The following is a 12,605-nucleotide window of genomic DNA, read 5'->3' as shown; positions in this document are numbered from 1 at the left end:
ATGCTGGGGGAGGCTGATGCTGGGGGAGGCTGGAAGGAGAGAGGCTGATGCTGGTGGAGGCTGATGCTTGGGGAGGCTGATGCTGGGGGAGACTGGGAGCGGAAGGTTGATGCTGAGGGAGGCTGGGAGGGGGAGGCTGGGAGGAAGGAGGCTGGGAGGAGAGAGGCTGATCCTGGGGAAGGCTGGGAAGGGGAGGCTGATGCTGAGGGAGGCTGGAAGGAGAGAGGCTGATCCTGGGGAAGGCTGGGAGAGGGAGGCTGATGCTGGGGGAGGCTGGAAGGAGAGAGGCTGATGCTGGGGGAGGCTGGAAGAAGAGAGGCTGATGCTGGGGGAGGCTGATGCTGGGGGAGGCTGGGAAGAGAGGCTGATGCTGGGGAAGGCTGGGAGGAGAGAGGCTGATGCTGGGGACAGAGGAGAGGCTGATGCTGGGAGGAGAGAGGCTGATGCTGGGATGAGAGAGGCTGATGCTGGGAGGAGAGAGGCTGATGCTGGGGGAGGCTGGGAGGGGGAGGCTGATGCTGGGGGAGGCTGGGACGAGGGAGGCTGATGCTGGTGGAGGCTGATGCTTGGGGAGGCTGATGCTGGGGGAGGCTGGAAGGAGAGAGGCTAATGCTGGTGGAGGCTGATGCTTGGGGAGGCTGATGCTGGGGGAGACTGGGAGGGGAAGGCTGATGCTGGGAGGGGGAGGCTGGGAGGAAGGAGGCTGGGAGGAGAGAGGCTGATCCTGGGGAAGGCTGGGAACGGGAGGCTGATGCTGAGGGAGGCTGGAAGGAGAGAGGCTGATGCTGGGGGAGGCTGGAAGGAGAGAGGCTGATGCTGGTGGAGGCTGATGCTTGGGGAGGCTGATGCTGGGGGAGACTGGTAGCGGAAGGTTGATGCTGAGGGAGGCTGGGAGGGGGAGGCTGGGAGGAAGGAGGCTGGGAGGAGAGAGGCTGATCCTGGGGAAGGCTGGGAAGGGGAGGCTGATGCTGAGGGAGGCTGGAAGGAGAGAGGCTGATGCTGGGGGAGGCTGGAAGGAGAGAGGCTGAGGCTGGGAGGAGAGAGGCTGATGCTGGGGAAGGCTGATGCTGAGGGAGGCTGGGAGGGGAAAGCTGATGCTGGGGAAGGCTGGGAGGACGGAAGCTGGGAGGAGAGAGGCTGATCCTGGGGAAGGCTGGGAGAGGGAGGCTGATGCTGGAGGAGGCTGGAAGGAGAGAGGCTGATGCTGGCGGAGGCTGATGCTGGGGGAGGCTGGGAGGAGAGAGGCTGATGCTGGTGGAGGCTGATGCTTGGGGAGGCTGGGAGAGGGAGGCTGATGCTGAGGGAGGCTGGGAACAGGGAGGCTGGGAGAGGTAGGCTGAGAGAAGAGAGGCTGATGCGCACACACACACGCGCGCACTGCACAACACACCACACACCACACACACAGGGAACCACAAACAACTGCCCTACACAGACACCCACACACACAGACAACGCTGCACACACACAACACCCAACACACAAACACCGCGGCACACACAAATATACGCACATACCGCACAACACACACATTGCACAAAACATACCTCCCCCCAAAACACACCACACACACACAAACCGCGCAACACACACACAACGCTACAGACACACAGCGCTCCACAAACAACGCAACACACGCAACACACATACAACACCGCTCTCACCCCCCGTCACACCCAGACAACACCCAGAACATGTACAGCGCCTACACAAACACTTGGTAACTACACACAACAACATCTCTCTATATATATATATATATATATATATATATATATATATATATATATATATATATATATATATATATATATACTAGAAGGTGGCCCGATTCTACGCATCGGGTATTCTAGAATTTACGTATTGTGTAGTTCATGTATGATTTTTGTTTATATATATATATATATATATATATATATATATATATATATATATATATATATATATATATATATATATATATATATATATATATATATATATATATAATTAGATGTTGTTGTGTGTAGTTACCAAGTGTTTGTGTAGGGGCTGTACATGTTGTGGGTGTTGTCTGGGTGTGACGGGGGGTGAGAGCGGTGTTGTATGTGTGTTGCGTTGTTTGTGGAGCGCTGTGTGTCTGTAGCGTTGTGTGTGTGTTGCGCGGTTTGTGTGTGTGTGGTGTGTTTTGGGGGGAGGTATGTTTTGTGCAATGTGTGTGTTGTGCGGTATGTGCGTATATTTGTGTGTGCCGCGGTGTTTGTGTGTTGGGTGCTGTGTGTGCGCAGCGTTGTCTGTATGTGTGGGTGTCTGTGTAGGGCAGTTGTTTGTGGTTCCCAGTGTGTGTGTGTGGTGTGTTGTGCAGTGCGCGTGTGTGTGTGTGTTTTGGGGGGAGGTGCGCACTCCCAAACGTGCTTCATCCCCCATGCAGCGCACTCCCCATCGTGCTCCATCCCCCATGCAGCGCACTCCTCATCGTGCTCCATCCCCTATGCTGCGCACCCCCCATCGTGCTCCATCTCCCATGCTGCGCACTCCCAAACGTGCTCCATCCGCCATGCTGCGCACTCCCAAACGTGCTCCATCCGCCATGCTGCGCACTCCCAAACGTGCTCCATCCGCCATACTCCGCACTCCCCATCATGCTCCATCCCCCATGCAGCGCACTCCCTATCGTGCTCCATCCCCTATGCTGCGCACCCCCCATCGTGCTCCATCTCCCATGCTGCGCACTCCCAAACGTGCTCCACCCGCCATGCTGCGCACTCCCAAACGTGCTCCATCCCCCATGCTGTGAACTCCCCATCGTGCTCCATCCCCGATGCTGCGCACCCCGCCATCATGCTCCATCCCCGATGCTGCGCACCCCCCCATCGTGCTCCATCCCCCATGCTGCACCAGCATCAGCCTCTCTGCCCCCAGCATCAGCCTCTCTGCCCCCAGCATCAGCTTCTCTGCCCCCAGCATCAGCCTCTCTCCTCCCAGCATCAGCCTCTCTCATCCTAGCATCAGCCTCTCTCATCCTAGCATCAGCCTCTCTCATCCTAGCATCAGCCTCTCTCATCCTAGCATCAGCCTCTCTCATCCTAGCATCAGCCTCTCTCATCCTAGCATCAGCCTCTCTCATCCTAGCATCAGCCTCTCTCCTCTCAGCATCAGCCTCTCCTCTCTGTCCCCAGCATCAGCCTCTCTCCTCCCAGCCTTCCCCAGCATCAGCCTCTCTCCTCCCAGCCTCCGTCCTCCCACCGTCCCCCAGCATCAGCCTCCCTCTCCCAGCCTCCCCCAGCACCAGCCTCCCCCAGCATCAGCCTCTCTTCTCTCAGCCTACCTCTCCCAGCCTCCCTCAGCATCAGCCTCCCTCTCCCAGCCTCCCAAAGCATCAGCCTCCACCAGCATCAGACTCTCTCCTTCCAGCCTCCCCCAGCATCAGCCTCCGCCAGCATCAGCCTCTCTCCTTCCAGCCTCCTCCAGCATCAGCCTCCCTCTCCCAGCCTTCCCCAGGATCAGCCTCTCTCCTCCCAGCCTCCGTCCTCCCAGCCTTCCCCAGCATCAGCTTTCCCCTCCCAGCCTCCCTCCGCATCAGCCTTCCCCAGCATCAGCCTCTCTCCTCCCAGCCTCCCCCAGCATCAGCCTCTCTCCTTCCAGCCTCCTCCAGCATCAGCCTCCCTCTCCCAGCCTTCCCCAGGATCAGCCTCTCTCCTCCCAGCCTCCGTCCTCCCAGCCTTCCCCAGCATCAGCTTTCCCCTCCCAGCCTCCCTCCGCATCAGCCTTCCCCAGCATCAGCCTCTCTCCTCCCAGCCTCAGCCTCTCTTCTTCCAGCCTCCCCCAGCATCAGCCTCTCTCCTTCCAGCCTCCCTCAGCATCAGCCTCCCTTTCCCAGCCTTCCCCAGGATCAGCCTCTCTCCTCCCAGCCTCCTTCCTCCCAGCCTCCCCCCCCCAGCCTCCCTCAGCATCAGCCTTCCGCTCCCAGTCTCCCCCAGCATCAGCCTCCCCAAGCATCAGCCTCCACCAGCATCAGCCTCTCTCCTTCCAGCCTCCCCAGCATCAGCTTCTGTCCTTCCAGCCTCCCTCAGCATCAGCCTCCCGTTCCCAGCCTTCCCCATGATCAGCCTCTCTGCTCCCAGCCTCCTCCAGCACGCCGTGCTCCTCTGCCGACACTCACGCACCCGATCGCATCCACTCACACACACCCGATCGCATCCACTCACACACACCCGATCGCATCCACTCACACACACCCGATCGCATCCACTCACACACACCCGATCGCATCCACTCACACACACCCGATCGCATCCACTCACACACACCCGATCGCATCCACTCACACACACCCGATCGCATCCACTCACACACACCCGACCGATCGCATCCACTCACACACACCCGACCGATCGCATCCACTCACACACACCCGACCGATCGCATCCACTCACACACACCCGACCGATCGCATCCACTCACACACACCCGACCGATCGCATCCACTCACACACACCCGACCGATCGCATCCACTCACACACACCCGACCGATCGCATCCACTCACACACACCCGACCGATCGCATACACTCACACACACCCGACCGATCGCATACACTCACACACACACACAACCGATCGCATACACTCACACACACAGACACTGACGATATCGCACATACGCGCTCACAGTCACAACATCCGGACATACCACATGCTTCTGGCCATGTGATCCTCCGGCAGGTCCTGGAAGCTCACAGCACAGTATCGAGGCCGAGAAGCAAGCGATATCGCCGGATGCTGTGAGTGTGTGGATGCGATGTGTGTGTGAGGTGTGTGTGAGGTGTGTGTGAGGTGTGTGTGAGGTGTGTGTGAGGTGTGTGTGAGGTGTGTGTGAGGTGTGTGTGAGGTGTGTGTGAGGTGTGTGTGAGGTGTGTGTGAGGTGTGTGTGAGGTGTGTGTGAGGTGTGTGTGAGGTGTGTGTGAGGTGTGTGTGAGGTGTGTGTGAGGTGTGTGTGAGGTGTGTGTGAGGTGTGTGTGAGGTGTGTGTGAGGTGTGTGTGAGGTGTGTGTGAGGTGTGTGTGAGGTGTGTGTGAGGTGTGTGTGAGGTGTGTGTGAGGTGTGTGTGAGGTGTGTGTGAGGTGTGTGTGAGGTGTGTGTGAGGTGTGTGTGAGGTGTGTGAGAGGTGTGTGAGAGGTGTGTGTGAGGTGTGTGTGAGGTGTGTGTGAGAGTGAGTGCGATCTGATGTGTGTGTGTGTATGCGTGTGTGTGTGCTGTTATGTTTGTGAGTGTGGAAGTCCTGCCGCTGCAGGACCTTGATTTACTGGTAACTATGCAAGCATGGTTACCAGCGCAACACGTCCCCTGCTCGCATGGGAGCCAACACCAGCATACGGCGGCGGCGTACGCTGATGTGGGCTCCCGTTGGTGAGGGGGGAAAGGGGGGGGGAGTACAGTACTCACCTGGGATTCGTGGCTCCGTGACCGTGTCAGTTCGGGCAATGCGGGGGGGGGGGAGCGAGAGCTAACGTCTATTGCGTGAGGGGGGCGGGGCGTGGCGTGGGCGAGTTGCCAATGCCTGCAGGGTGCCGGGGCGAGAGGCCAATCTGTGGGGGGGGGGGCAGAGCCTGGGCGAGCGGCTGGCCAATCCGTGTGGGGGGGCGGGGCCATGGCGAACCCAGCGGCCAATCAGCTTTGTGTCACCGTAAGGACATGTCACGGTGACACAATTTTGGAGCATGACAGACAGACAGACAGAATAAGGCAATTATATATATAGATATATATATAACAAAAATCATACATGAACTACACAATACGTAAATTCTAGAATACCCGATGCGTAGAATCGGGCCACCTTCTAGTATGGTATATATTAATGCAACTTATGTCTCCCTTTTGTGCCTGATTAGCTGATGTCACTTTGACATTGGGGCTCCCTGTGCGGCTTTAGCCTTCTGTCTGACGGCCTCCTTTGATGCATTTTTTTTTTTTTTTATTTTTTTTTTAATTTTTCCTATTTTTGTATTCTATTAATGATTTCTACTTTACTTTGGCTGTTATACTCCTGGTTCTTTCTTTGTCGCTCCTAATTGGGAGACCCAGACAATTGGGGTGTATAGCTACTGCCTCCGGAGGCCACACAAAGTGTTACACTTAAAAGTGTAAGGCCCCTCCCCTTCTGGCTATACACCCTCCCGTGGGATCACGGGCTCCTCAGTTTTCATGCTTTGTGCGAAGGAGGCACACATACACGCATAGCTCCACTGTTTAGTCAGCAGCAGCTGCTGACTATGTCGGATGGAAGAAAAGAGGGCCCATACTAGGGCCCCCAGCATGCTCCCTTCTCACCCCACTTTTTGTCGGCGGTGTTTGTTAAGGTTGAGGTACCCATTGCGGGTACGGAGGCTGGAGCCCACATGCTGCATCCTTCCCCATCCCCCCTAGGGCTCTGGGTGAAGTGGGATTTTACCGGTCTCCAGGCACTGAGACCGTGCTCCATCCACAGCCCCTGGAGAATCTGCTGGAATGGAGCTGAGTATCGTCAGGGACAGGCCCTGCTACGTCAAGGTACTCTGTGTCCCCGTACATATCGCGCGCACACCGCAGCGTTGCTGGGTGTGTTAGTGCGCCGGGGACAACAGCGCTGCGCGCTGGTGCCATTCCTATCTACAGCTTGGCTGAGAGGGGACATGTATTTGAAACTGCCGCGCGGCCGCTGTTGTCAGTTTTTTTCGCTGCGGCGCGGCTGGGACTCATTATATGCCTACCTCACCCTCCCTTTTTGGTATGTATCGTTATATACAACCCCCTCTTTTTTTCCCCCCCCCCTTCCCCCTTTTTTTCCCTGTTGTCCCTTTAACTCTTTCTCCACCTATACTAATTATATGTCCTCATATCAGGGTTTTCCTTGCCTACCTTATCGGTAGCAACCAATTCCTCCTGTTGGACTAATCCATCTGCTGACTTTACTAAGTAAGTCAAACATGGTCCTACTACTTTTACCACCTTAGTTACACTTGGTGACATCTTATGCATCTCCCTTTTTTTTCCTCCCCCTTTTTTTCCTTATATTTTCCTCTTGCTCATAGGTCCTGCTGTACCTACATGATTCTTCATTATAACCATTATAACCATTTTCACGGGTATGTTTCCCATTTTTTCCTTTACTTCTTGACTATTGCATACTTTTCAGCTTTGCTCTTTTCCCTGTTTCCCTCTCCTTCTCACTATATCTCTTTTTTCCTTTGCATTGTTCTCTTCCTCCTTTCACCCTTCATACTCATAGGATTTCTCTTTTTCTAGCGGTTAGATCCCTTTAGGTTACCCCTCACACTACGACAATGGTTTCCCCCTCTTTTACATAGTCCCCAATAGGTTACTTACCTTATTACTTGTTTGATGTAATGTTATGATGCATTTTGTAAACACTGTTTCTGTTTGTTTTTCTTTGTATACCATATCTCTTTTTCTTAGTGCTCTTGACCCCTGATGAAGGCTCCTGCGTGAGCCAAAACGTTGGGCGGGCAGTACAATAATTGTTGAAAAATAAAGAAATTTTGTTCAAGCATATCATACCTGGACTTACCATTTTTTCATATGCTGTGTGCCGGGATTACCCTTCTTGATTTACCGGTCTCCAGGCACTGAGACCGTGCTCCATCCACAGCCCCTGGAGAATCTGCTGGAATGGAGCTGAGTATCGTCAGGGACAGGCCCTGCTACGTCAAGGTACTCTGTGTCCCCGTACATATCGCGCGCACACCGCAGCGTTGCTGGGTGTGTTAGTGCGCCGGGGACAACAGCGCTGCGCGCTGGTGCCATTCCTATCTACAGCTTGGCTGAGAGGGGACATGTATTTGAAACTGCCGCGCGGCCGCTGTTGTCAGTTTTTTTCGCTGCGGCGCGGCTGGGACTTGTGGTGCGCCGGGGACTTCCGCGCTGGCCGTGCATATATCACGGCCGCGCTTATTACTCGAGTCCCCGGCTTTTTGCGGCCTAGTTTCGTTTCGTTCCCGCCCCCAGGCCTGCCAGTCAGGGGAAGGGCGGGACGCTGTACAGAACGTCAGCGCAGAGGGCTGGAGTCTGCTTTGCATACTCCAGCCCTCACACTGGGCACAGTGGGACGCCAGTTTCCCGCACTTTGTTTGAGGCACGCCCACGGTCCACCCCTCTTCACAGGACGCCGGCAGCCATTCCTGTGTGCAGTCTGAGCTGGAGAGAGGAGACTGGGAGACCCAGACACGGGATTCTGGTGCCCACACACCCGCTTTTCAGCGGGCGGTAAGCTGCCCTCAAGGGCTGACCCCCACTGGTGCCGAAGTGTATATTGTATTTTATGCTTGCAGCTTTACATTGCACTGTACAGTCGCTGGGGATCCTCTGCTATATACCCTCCTAGATTTCTCAGAGGACACAACAGCATGTCGACCGCAAAAAGCAAAGGTGCCAAGGCACAGGCTTTCTATGCTGCTTGTACCGCTTGTGGGGCTGTTCTACCGGCAGGTTCCACTGACCCCCACTGTGTGCAGTGCTCGGCCCCTGTGGCACTTGCTCGGCCGGGGCCTCTACTGGAGGTGACCCAGGCAGAACCTCCTGTGAATACTGTCCAGGTGACAGGGACGGAGTTTGCAGTCTTTGCTGACAGATTGTCTGTGACTATGACTAAAATTCTTGAAACATTGCAGTCTAGACCAGTAACTCAGGCCATGGACACTGTTAACTCATTGCTCCCTGGTCTCCCTCAGTCGGAACAGCTCCGGGATCCGGGGGTGTCTCTTGCATCCCAGGGTGATGGCTCTGACACGGACGACAGTCCCAGACAGCCTAAGCGAGCTCGCTATGAGCGGCCCTCGACTTCATCACACTGGTCAGGGTCCCAGCAGGACTCTCTGTATGATGAGGCGGAGATAGCTGATCAGGATTCTGATCCTGAGACCGCTCTCAATTTGGATACACCAGATGGGGACGCCATAGTGAATGATCTTATAGCGTCCATCAATAAAATGTTGGACATTTCTCCCCCTGCTCCTCCTGTGGAGGAGACAGCTTCACAGCAGGAGAAATTCCATTTCAGGTATCCCAAGCGTAAATTAAGTGTATTTCTGGACCACTCTGACTTTAGAGAGGCAATCCAGAAACACCACGCTTATCCGGATAAGCGTTTTTCCAAACGGCTTAAGGATACACGTTATCCTTTTCCCCCGGACGTGGTCAAGGGCTGGACCCAGTGTCCCAAGGTGGATCCTCCAATCTCCAGGCTTGCAGCTAGATCCTTAGTTGCAGTGGAAGATGGGGCGGCACTTAAAGATGCCACTGACAGGCAGATGGAGCTCTGGTTGAAATCCATCTATGAAGCTATCGGCGCGTCGTTTGCTCCAACATTCGCAGCCGTATGGGCACTCCAAGCTATTTCAGCTGGTCTTACACAGATTGACACGGTCACACGTACATCTGCTCCGCAGGTGGCACCCTTAACCTCTCAAATGTCTGCATTTGCGTCTTACGCGATTAATGCTGTCCTAGACTCTACGAGCCGTACGGCAGTGGCGTCCGCCAACTCCGTAGTTTTACGCAGAGCCTTGTGGTTAAGGGAATGGAAGGCAGATTCTGCTTCCAAAAAGTGTTTAACCAGTTTGCCATTTTCTCGTGACCGACTGTTTGGGGAGCGCTTAGATGAAATCATTAAACACTCCAAGGGTAAAGATTCATCTTTACCTCAGCCCAGACAAAATAAACCCCAACAGAGGAGAGGACAGTCGGGGTTTCGGTCCTTTCGAGGCTCAGGCAGGTCCCAATTCTCCTCGTCCAAAAGGACTCAAAAGGATCAGAGGAGCTCAGATTCTTGGCGGACTCAGTCACGCCCAAAAAAGACAGCCGGAAGACCCGCTACCAAGGCGGCTTCCTCATGACTTTCGGCCTCCTCTCTCCGCATCCTCGGTCGGTGGCAGGCTCTCCCGCTTTGGCGACATTTGGCTGCCACAGGTCACAGACCGTTGGGTGAGAGACATTCTGTCTCACGGGTACAGGATAGAGTTCAGCTCTCGTCCTCCAACTCGCTTCTTCAGAACTTCTCCACCTCCCGACCGAGCCGATGCTCTGCGGCTAGCGGTGTCCACTCTAAAAGCGGAAGGAGTGGTGACCCCCGTTCCTCTTCAGGAACAAGGTCACGGTTTTTACTCCCACTTGTTTGTGGTGCCAAAAAAGGACGGGTCATTCCGTCCCGTTCTGGATCTAAAACTGCTCAACAAGCACGTAAAAACCAGGCGGTTCCGAATGGAATCCCTTCGCTCCGTCATCGCCTCAATGTCCCAGGGAGATTTCCTAGCATCTATAGACATCAAGGATGCTTATCTCCACGTGCCGATTGCTCCAGAGCACCAGCGTTTTCTACGCTTTGTTATAGGAGACGAACACCTTCAGTTCGTAGCTCTGCCTTTCGGGCTGGCGACAGCCCCACGTGTCTTCACCAAGGTCATGGCAGCAGTAGTAGCAGTCCTGCACTCTCAAGGTCACTCTGTGATCCCGTATTTGGACGATCTACTTGTCAAGGCACCCTCTCAAGAAGCATGCCAACACAGCCTGAACGTTGCGCTGGAGACTCTCCAGAGTTTCGGGTGGATCATCAACTTTTCAAAGTCGAACCTAACTCCGACCCAGTCGCTAACATATCTTGGCATGGAGTTTCATACTCTCTCAGCGATAGTGAAGCTTCCGCTGGACAAACAGCGTTCACTACAGACAGGGGTGCAATCTCTCCTTCAAGGCCAGTCTCACCCCTTGAGACGCCTCATGCACTTCCTAGGGAAAATGGTAGCAGCAATGGAAGCAGTCCCTTTCGCGCAGTTTCATCTCCGTCCACTACAATGGGACATTCTCCGCCAATGGGACGGGAAGTCGACGTCCCTCGACAGAGACGTCTCCCTTTCTCAGGCGGCCAAGGAATCTCTTCGGTGGTGGCTTCTTCCCACCGCTTTGTCGAAAGGAAAGTCCTTTCTACCCCCATCCTGGGAGGTAGTCACGACAGACGCGAGTCTGTCAGGGTGGGGAGCAGTCTTTCTCCACCACAGGGCTCAAGGGACGTGGACTCAGGAAGAGTCCACACTTCAGATCAATGTTCTAGAAATCAGAGCAATGTATCTTGCCCTACAAGCCTTCCAGCAGTGGCTGGAAGGCAAGCAGATCCGAATTCAGTCGGACAACTCCACAGCGGTAGCGTACATCAACCACCAAGGTGGAACACGCAGTCGGCAAGCCTTCCAGGAAGTCCGACGGATTCTAACGTGGGTGGAAGACACGGCTTCCACCATATCCGCAGTTCACATCCCAGGCGTGGAAAACTGGGAAGCAGACTTCCTCAGTCGCCAGGGTATGGACGCAGGGGAATGGTCCCTTCACCCCGGACGTGTTTCAGGAGATCTGTCGCCGCTGGGGGACGCCGGACGTCGACCTGATGGCGTCACGGCACAACAACAAGGTCCCGGCTTTCATGGCACGGTCTCACGATCACCGAGCTCTGGCGGCAGACGCCTTAGTTCAAGATTGGTCGCAATTCCGGCTCCCTTATGTGTTCCCACCTCTGGCATTGTTACCCAGAGTGCTGCGCAAGATCAGGGCCGACTGCCGTCGCGCCATCCTCATCGCTCCAGACTGGCCGAGGAGATCGTGGTACCCAGATCTGTGGCACCTCACGGTAGGCCAACCATGGGCACTACCAGAACGACCAGACTTGCTATCTCAAGGGCCGTTTTTCCACCTGAATTCTGCGGCCCTGAACCTGACTGTGTGGCCATTGAGTCCTGGATCCTAGCGTCTTCAGGATTATCTCGAAAGGTTATTACCACCATGAGACAGGCTAGAAAACCATCCTCCGCCAAGATCTACCACAGGACGTGGAAGATATTCTTATCTTGGTGCGCTGCTCAGGGAGTTTCTCCCTGGCCTTTTGCATTGCCTACTTTTCTTTCCTTCCTGCAATCCGGGTTGGAAAAAGGTTTGTCGCTCAGCTCCCTTAAAGGACAAGTCTCAGCGCTATCTGTATTTTTTCAGAAACGCCTAGCACGACTTCCTCAGGTACGCACGTTCCTGCAAGGAGTTTGTCATATCGTCCCTCCTTACAAGCGGCCGTTAGAGCCCTGGGATCTGAACAAGGTTCTAATTGCTCTCCAGAAGCCGCCTTTCGAGCCTATGAAGGATGTTTCCCTTTCTCGTCTTTCACAGAAAGTGGCTTTTCTAGTAGCGGTCACGTCTCTTCGGAGAGTGTCCGAGCTAGCGGCGCTCTCATGCAAATCTCCCTTCCTGGTGTTTCACCAGGACAAGGTGGTTCTACGTCCGGTTCCTGAGTTTCTCCCTAAGGTGGTATCCCCCTTTCATCTCAATCAGGATGTCCCATTACCTTCTTTGTGTCCTCATCCAGTTCATCAATTTGAGAAAGGTTTGCATTTGTTGGATCTGGTCAGAGCACTCAGGATCTACATTTCCCGCACGGCGCCCTTACGCCGCTCGGATGCACTCTTTGTCCTTGTCGCTGGTCAGCGTAAAGGGTCGCAAGCTTCCAAATCCACCCTGGCTCGGTGGATCAAGGAACCAATTCTTGAAACCTACCGTTCTGCGGGGCTTCCGGTTCCTTCAGGGCTGAAGGCCCAT

At 54.8% G+C, this 12,605-nt stretch overlaps 1 protein-coding gene across 2 annotated transcripts in view; it reads left to right on the top strand.

The window, feature by feature from the left end:
• SECISBP2L (SECIS binding protein 2 like) overlaps positions 1-12,605 on the top strand; it is a 138,871-nt gene that overhangs the window by 97,392 nt on the left and 28,874 nt on the right. The window lies entirely within an intron of this gene.

Source organism: Anomaloglossus baeobatrachus, chromosome 4, assembly GCF_048569485.1.
Source record: "Anomaloglossus baeobatrachus isolate aAnoBae1 chromosome 4, aAnoBae1.hap1, whole genome shotgun sequence".
NCBI lineage: Eukaryota > Metazoa > Chordata > Amphibia > Anura > Aromobatidae > Anomaloglossus > Anomaloglossus baeobatrachus.
Note: the sequence above shows the minus strand (reverse complement) of the source record. Positions and strands in the feature narration are given on the sequence as shown.